An 8,000-nucleotide genomic window follows, 5' to 3' on the forward strand; every position below is an offset into this window, starting at 1 on the left:
TTGTCAAATTTTGAGTTGCCCATCAAAATATGAATGCTAGTACTGAGCGGGTTCACATTAGGACGTCTACCGCAAGAATGTAGTTTTGTTTGTCCATCAATTAAACGGTTGTTTTTAACTGTCTATGAGTTGTCTATGAGTAAGTTGAACTTTGTGAGAAAGTCAACACCTATGATGGGTTGATTGACGTCTGCAGGGATAAAAGGCCAAGTAAATGAGCGACGTAAGTTTAAATTGATGGTCAAAAGTTTGGTGCCATACGTTGCAATTTTAGTGCCGTTAGCGGCAAAGAGTTCCAATGCAGCTGGTATTTTGGCATGCTGACTGTAACTCTTGGGAATGACAGATAAATCGGCTCCGGTATCAATTAAAAAAGTCAGCTTTGAGGATGAATCGGCCAAAAGAATTCGATTGATGTGGCGGTCGCAACGTTGGCCGGCAAGCGATCGTCGATCTAGTTTTCCGACTGCCGGAAATTGCACGGAGAAACACATTTTCGTGCCTTGGAACCAAAATTAGTATAGTAGAAACAGATGTTGTTGCACGGTTCTTTATACTGTCGATAGCGTCCACTAGATCTACACTGGTGTGCAAAAATTAAGGACGAGACGTTTTTTTTCAATATAACTTTGTACAAAAGCTTTCCAAATCAACACATTTAATACCGTAAGATCCCCAATACGTAAGGACATGAGTAATGTAAGCAACACTTACTAAAAAAGAAATCAGAGGGATAAAAAGAGGCTTTATTGAAAAGTAGAATGGAGTCGCCCATTCATTGCGACTGAAGGCCGAAACATCCCTGTGATGGGTGTCCAGCAAGAAACATCCGATCTTTAATAGGGGATATGATCTCCCCTGATTGCTAGGCAGGTTTCACAGCGTCTGCCCATGCTGAGAATGAGGGTGTCAATGAGTTGTTGAGGCATTGCTGCCCATTCGTCTTGCAGCACCAATGGAAGCTCCGGAATCGTTACTGGTGGTAAGGTACAAGCTGTCAAGCGTCTGCCTAGAAAATCCCATACATGCTCAATGGGATTGAGATCCGGAGATCGTGCCGGCCAATCCATACGTTCAATATCCTCAACTCTCTAAGAGCTGTTCGGCAGCTACTGTGCGATGACATGGTGCATTGTCGTCCATGAAAAGGAACTGCGGACCCATAGCGCCTCTAAAAAGACGCACATATGGAAGAAGAATCTCGTTACAATAACGGGTCCCGTTGACTGAACCTGCGTCGAAGATGTGAAGGTCTGTACGACTACCAAGCATGATGCCATCCCAAACGAGAACACCGCCACCTCCATACCTGCCCCTTTCAATGATGTTCGAGGGATGATTGCGGCTTCCCCGCTCTCTCCAGATGAGTATGCGATGAGAATCGCTACTCAGACTGAATCTGCTCTCATCTGTAAAGAGTACTCGTCCCCATTCATTGTCTCTCCAATTCCGGTGTTTCCGGCACCACAGAGAACGCCTTCTCCGATGGGCAGGCGTTAGAGGTACACACCGTACAGGGCGTCGTGCAAATAGACCACCACCGTGCAGTCTTCTGGCCACGTTAAAACGCGATATCGGTCGTCCATTCGCCTGTGTCGTGTGTCTAGCGATTTCTCCCGCTGTCTGTCGCCTGTTTCTTCTGGCCTGTAAGGCAATATACCGGTCATCTGCGGGTGTGGTTCCTCGTGGACGACCACTACTAAACCCCCGGATAGCTGTTCCTGTAGTTTGAAATTTTCTCCAAAGTCGTGAAACGATTCTGTGAGCAATTCCGAACTCTGCAGCCACACTTGTCACACTGCGGCCTTTCTTCAGCTTCGCAATGATTCGACCTCGGGTAAAAGCGTCCAGATGTCGTCTAACAGATTGATTATTCGCCATTTCTCGCTGAGGCAGCTACTCGGTGTGATTTTAACTGCTATACGGCGTGCAATCTCTTTGCCAGAAATACTGATCTTACACCGCCAACATGTTTTATACTACTGAGACACTCCTCCATTACGTCTACCTGCATATCTGCGCATGTGCTATCGTACATCACCTTACTTAATCTCCTGATTGGTCTTTCTGTCCGCTCTGCCTCTTCGTTCAGCTGATATGCTAATTTTTCGGCTTCGTCTATAATTTTTGCACACTAGTGTATTACGCCTACTGTTGCTTTGGGAATAGTCTCTTCGTTCACAGGAACGCTCACGGCTGTTTTTGAGGGCTAGCGAAAGTTCATTTACCTGCTTTGTCAGCTCTGCAACTTGCTGTTCAATGGAAGAGGTAGATGCCGTAGCAGCACTATTTATGTGCGGGAGAGTTGTGAGATCTGTAATTTTATCAGCTACAACTGCTAGTTTTGGAAGATCATCATTTAAGGCAGCAAGAATACTTTGTGTATTTTGCGGGAGACGAGATATCCATAGGGATTTCAACAAAGGTTCTCCAACGGTCTCTCCAGCGAGGTTTCGCATACGGCAAAGTAATTGTGATGGGCGTTGATCGCCAAGTTCTAGCCCTTGAAGAAGTGTACGTATCTTTGACTCCTCACTTTCAGAATGCAATTCAATTAAGCGTGTTTTTAGTGTATCATATTTGCCAGTCACAGGTGGGTGTAAAACGATATCACACACGCTATTGAGAATCAGATTCGATTGCATCAATCAGATTCGAGAATCAGATTCGATTGCAGATATCACATGATTGAATTTTGTGGAGTCAACAGTGATTCCGGCGATATCAAACTAGGCCTCTAGTTGTGCAAACCACAAAGTAGGGTTGACCTTCCAAAATGGGGGAGGTTTGACGAAAACACGTGAAATATTAAAATCGTCTGCGATGGGTTGTGGTGGAGCCATGATTCACAAAAACAAATATATATTGCCAATATGACACAAATAAATACACAATAATCAGTCACTAATAAGTTCACATACGACACTAGTGCAAAATAAATAAAGTTAATGTAAACATTAACGTGAGAGAAACACTTTTGCAGGTAAGCTATCCGAATATAAGCATAAATAATACTAAGAATTTGCGTGGCTTACCTCCGAATTATACGAGAAATATTTGCTCAGTCAGCAGCAGATTCAGCACAACACAATTCACTTATAGAAAAAATATTCCGAAAAAAAACTTATTTTATGATATGTAACCACGTTGTAAGATTTATATGGAGATCACTTCAAAGCACTTTCACGATTTGCATGAGACACATGATAATTCACAAGCACGTTGTTAAGCAGGCACAACTGTTTTTCACACTATATTGCTGATGACACGAAAATAATGATGGATTACGCTAGTAGTTTGCATGAACAGAAATAATTTTCACTTCATAGCACATTATAATCACAGAACTTAAGGATGCAAGCAGGTTACATGAGGCACGTGTTCACTAACTTGACGAGTCACCATTTATGGCGGTTGTTGATGGATACCATTTTTGATTGCACGTTGAATGTTAACAAAATCTGACTCGGTAATATTAACATTTATATTTAATTCTAGGATGATATATATTTTAAAATATATTCACTTATACACAATCACATTGCATGTAGTTACAAGATGAGTATTTTTACAGTTCGCAAGTCCGCATGAGTAAAAAATCAAGAAAGTCATATTACAGCCACGATAACATAATGGAGGGAAAGAGAGGTGAGTGCGTGCTTCACCGACGGCAGCCAGGAACCGAGTAACCACTTCGAATTTTCCTCCAGAGAGGAAGAGGGAGAAAGCTGGTAGCGCCCTCTCTCGGGGCAGCGGACAAATAATAATAATAAAGAGTTCTCCACACCACTTTTCTAGACGTCGTGCCATTACTGTCGCTCTTAAGTGTCTGCGTACTGACGCTACTTACTCGTAGAACCGCTGTAGGACAACTAGCGCCATCTGTCAACCAGCCTGGGTGGAAATATTCGCTCCCCAATTATTGCGTTTCAAATGCTTCTGCTTGTAAACTTCTTTTTGGATCAACCTTCGTACGTTTTTCTAAGCTTAGCATTCTTGCGGCATTTCATATTACATTATACCAGAGATACTACTACTGACATATAATGTCACTGAAAGTATTTAAATATGTAAAAAATTTATGACAACATATACACCGTACTTTTGCCTTATCCCCCGTAGCCCCGTACTTATCCATATTTTATTCATATATACTTTTCATTTTATAAATAAAATTAGAAAATAACAGTGAAAAGTATATGTGAATAAGCTATTGGTAACTATCAAGTTACCGGAGGGAAGAACTAAAGAGGAAAATATGGTGTATACATCTTTCTGGTTATTTTAAACATTAAAATTATTTAATCGAAAATTAAATGCGATTTTTATGATTTATCCGTAACAAATTCATTTTTCGTCAGTAACAAGACGAAATATTATTTTTCAATTAATAAATTGAGTTTTAAAATATAATGAAACTTGTCTGAAGTTTTGTTTGGCTTTCAAATTGAAATTTTACATGACAACGAATCATGTTAGAGGAAAGGCACGTTAAAGCTTTCCTGTAATAAACTGCATTCCACTGCATCAATGCCCACTTTAATTGCAATGATTTCAACCTTCCTTGTGATTATTACTTAAAACTCTGAAATTGTTGTGTATTGCTGAATATTATCAAAAACTGGATAGAAATATGATACAGAAATTTAAAGACCTATTCTAGTTTCAGATAATTTCTTAACGCATACATAAACTAAGGAAGCATTTATCTGTTTTAAATATAATATAGGTAACCTTTTTAAACGTAAATCAAATTGTGATAGTTGCACAATTATTTTTTCAAGAGAATTAGCTTTTCCTTGTGCGCTAAAACGCGAAGGATAACTTTGCAATGGTTTTCAAGGAAACCAAAAACGCAAAATATTCGTCTATAATTTGAAAACAAAACAGGAAACAAAGTTTTCTATGATTGGTTTTAAACAATGACTATTTCAACAGCGGTGTGCTTTTTCCATGTTATCTTGTAATTTGTGACCACATTCTTACTAAAATGAATGATTTAAAAAAACCCTAGCTTTATGCATTATCTGATTCTTTAATCTCTGAAACAAATGCTATCACTTTTTGTAGAGGGAGGGGTAGCATCTGAGATAAAGTTTTGCCAATCTAAGGATAAAACATCATCCATATATTTTTCATTTATTTTCCAAATTTTAGAGAACATTCAATAATTACAACATACTTTGCTGATCATTTAATTTTAAAGGCTAAGGAAAAAAGTCTAATCCGAGTATGAGATGATTTGGAATATCTGCTACATATGCCGTGTGCAGAGCAGCGTCCAAATGAGTTTGCCTTCCTGTTGTTCAGCCAAAACTTTTCGAATGAGCGTAACAATCACTCATGTATCGATGGTCATATTGCAGGGAACTCCACTGAGATACCTAGGATAAAGAGTCCATTACTGCCGCCACTCACTGCAGAAATCTGAAGCGCTTTAAAATGGGGTTTCTTATTATCTTTCAACCTCCGCTCTGCGAGATGGCCAGTAATTTTTTTATTGCGTCCTTGCTGGGGAGCGGTCTTATTTTTCGTGCTCTGAACTGTTCTGCACTGCAGTTCCTTCGTTCATGGCATTCAGCACCGCAGTTCCAACACATTAGGATCGTTTCTTGTCACTCCTCTTCTGTTTCAAGGCATTGACGTGTCTGGTTAAATCATCTAGACGAGCAGTCAGTTGAACCACTGGCTCCTGGACATCAACAGCTCTGACTGGTTGGCGGTCTGTACGAGTTGCTTGCTGGGCTCCCTTGAACTCCATGACATACAGTAGAACGTTTTTTTTAATCCTTGACATCCGCCATTCGCAGGGTTTTCCGTACCTTGATCCCGAATGCCATGGATGAAGTACTGCAGGGACAGAATATCCTTTGTTTCTAATGGGTAGTCTGAAAAGGCGAGATGAGACAGTCTTTCCACATCCGTGGCGAGCTCCTGGAGTGTTTCTGTAGGCGAGATTTTAATTGACGCCTGCTATGGTCTTATAGACACTTCTCCCCAGAGTGCAGCTCCAACGAGCCAGATACAGCTTCGAAATCTAGCCTTTGGTTTTCGAAAAGAGTTTGAGGGATATCCGCAGCGTCTGCTCTCAGAGAAGCGGCGAGATAGCAGCTTGGGAATCCCATCCACTCGTGTCCACCACTATAGAAAACTGTGTCTTATACACTTGCCAGGTCTTACCATCATATGTGGATAGCTTTAGAGAGGGACGATAAGGCATGCGTGATAATTTAAAACCATCAGAATTGCTTCCTGCTGTCGCTATGAATTTCTTTAAGGTGTCGACTTTTTGGAGACAGAAAAAAAAGTCTGTAATCGATTTGTTGTTCAACAGCAGGAACTCTCTCTTCGATTTGTTCTTTGACAGAAAAAAAGAACTTTTTCTTCAATTTTTCCAACTTTGTTTTCAACTGTGTCTATTCTGCCTTCTATAACTCCAAATTTGTTTTCTAATTATGGCAGTAATTTCTTTTTTCATTTCCTCTTGACTTGATTTCATCTCTGCTTGCCCAGCTTTCATATCATCTTTGAGGGAGTTAACGGCTCCTTCTATCTTTTCTTGGAATGCAGCACAGTCACTAGCTGTCTTAGCTGCCTTTCCGTCGTTCTTGTCACCAGCATTAAGTTGCATGTATAACAGATTGCATGCACACAGAATTGATGATAGTTTGATAAAATTTATTTTACGAAAAGTAACACTCCATAGTTCCGGAAGTTTCCACAAAAATATTCGTACAACTCATCACACTATCACAGAGTACAATTAGTAGTTACATTTCAAACTGCTAAGAACGTTAAACAACGCAATGCAAAGCGAATTTAAATAGCGAAGCTAACCGGAGATACCTTGATCACTGAGAGCAGATGCTTTCTCCGCTATTACATGGCTTTCACCCGGCCGCCGAGATATTTCTAGTATATTCTACTTCTCGAAATTACTGGAAGGCATATCAGGGTCGAATACGGTTAAAGTTACACAGAGCATCAATTATAATTATTCAGTTACAACATCCATTACAGTTTTGCAGAAACTCGACCAAAATGTCACCAAGTCTGTCGACTTTTGGTGATATCCATCTAAAATTAGTCGCCAAAAGCGTTCCCAGCTTCGCGATACATCGCCAAATTAGCAAGATAGCCATTTACTCAATATTAAATATACTTGCTCCTATATTCTTACTTTTCCAGCAGAGCATCGTCCTCTAGATTTTTCATGTTACATCACATAGAAAAATACAGTAGTTTCACATATAATTGCAGAAGAATCATCTATCTAACGTACTCAAAAACGCATTTTAAAACTCATTTTTAGTACAAAATTCATAATAATATTATTCATTCTAAAAAAAAAAAAAAAAATCAGGTTCGATGTTTTTCACGTCTTATGAGTTTCAGATATTGTTTTTACTAGCCCTTTTTATGCCAGTTGAAGTTAAGCTTGTAGGGTTTATATTTATTTTAACTAACATTTATTTTAAGTTTAAACTATCTTTCCTGTCAAGCCTTACTTTCCCCTGGAACTGCCAATGCCAGAATATGTAAATTTGAGTAGAACGCGCAAGGATTCAAATTATCAGCGGAAGTATTCTGATTTAAATAGAAGGAAACGAGTTCGGTGTGAGATTCTTACTTAGCGAGCGCGGAGGTAGTTAGCGAGAATTGAAGAACCCCGCGTTGCGGCCTATGTGCTTGGCGGGAAGTAGTGGAAATTGTTCCAGTGAGCTTCAAGTCTGCTGAATTAGCAGCGGTATTGTAAAACACGGTGAGTTAGTTATTTTAGAGAGCCTCGTAGTTAGAATCCTGTCTTTATTTTCTTTTCAGGTTATTATTTTTATTTGACTGCCAGGTTGGCACCGTTTGTAAGCGTCAAGAGGACGCAATTGTAATTTATTACGTTGGATAAAAAGGGACTTAAACCCTTTACAAGACTCTGTGGTTTATACAGCTTTCACAGTCACCTCTTGGTTGCGTGCAAGTTGGAGGAGAGCAACGTTATAAGC

General features: G+C 39.8%; 1 pseudogene; it reads right to left on the bottom strand.

The window, feature by feature from the left end:
• Positions 1 to 454: 454 nt before the first annotated feature.
• LOC118196236 (uncharacterized) lies at positions 455 to 2,843 on the bottom strand (annotated as a pseudogene).
• Positions 2,844 to 8,000: the final 5,157 nt, after the last annotated feature.

Source organism: Stegodyphus dumicola, chromosome 2, assembly GCF_044657685.1.
Source record: "Stegodyphus dumicola isolate Sdum_Otavi_A_Nest chromosome 2, ASM4465768v1".
Taxonomy (NCBI): Eukaryota; Metazoa; Arthropoda; class Arachnida; order Araneae; family Eresidae; genus Stegodyphus; species Stegodyphus dumicola.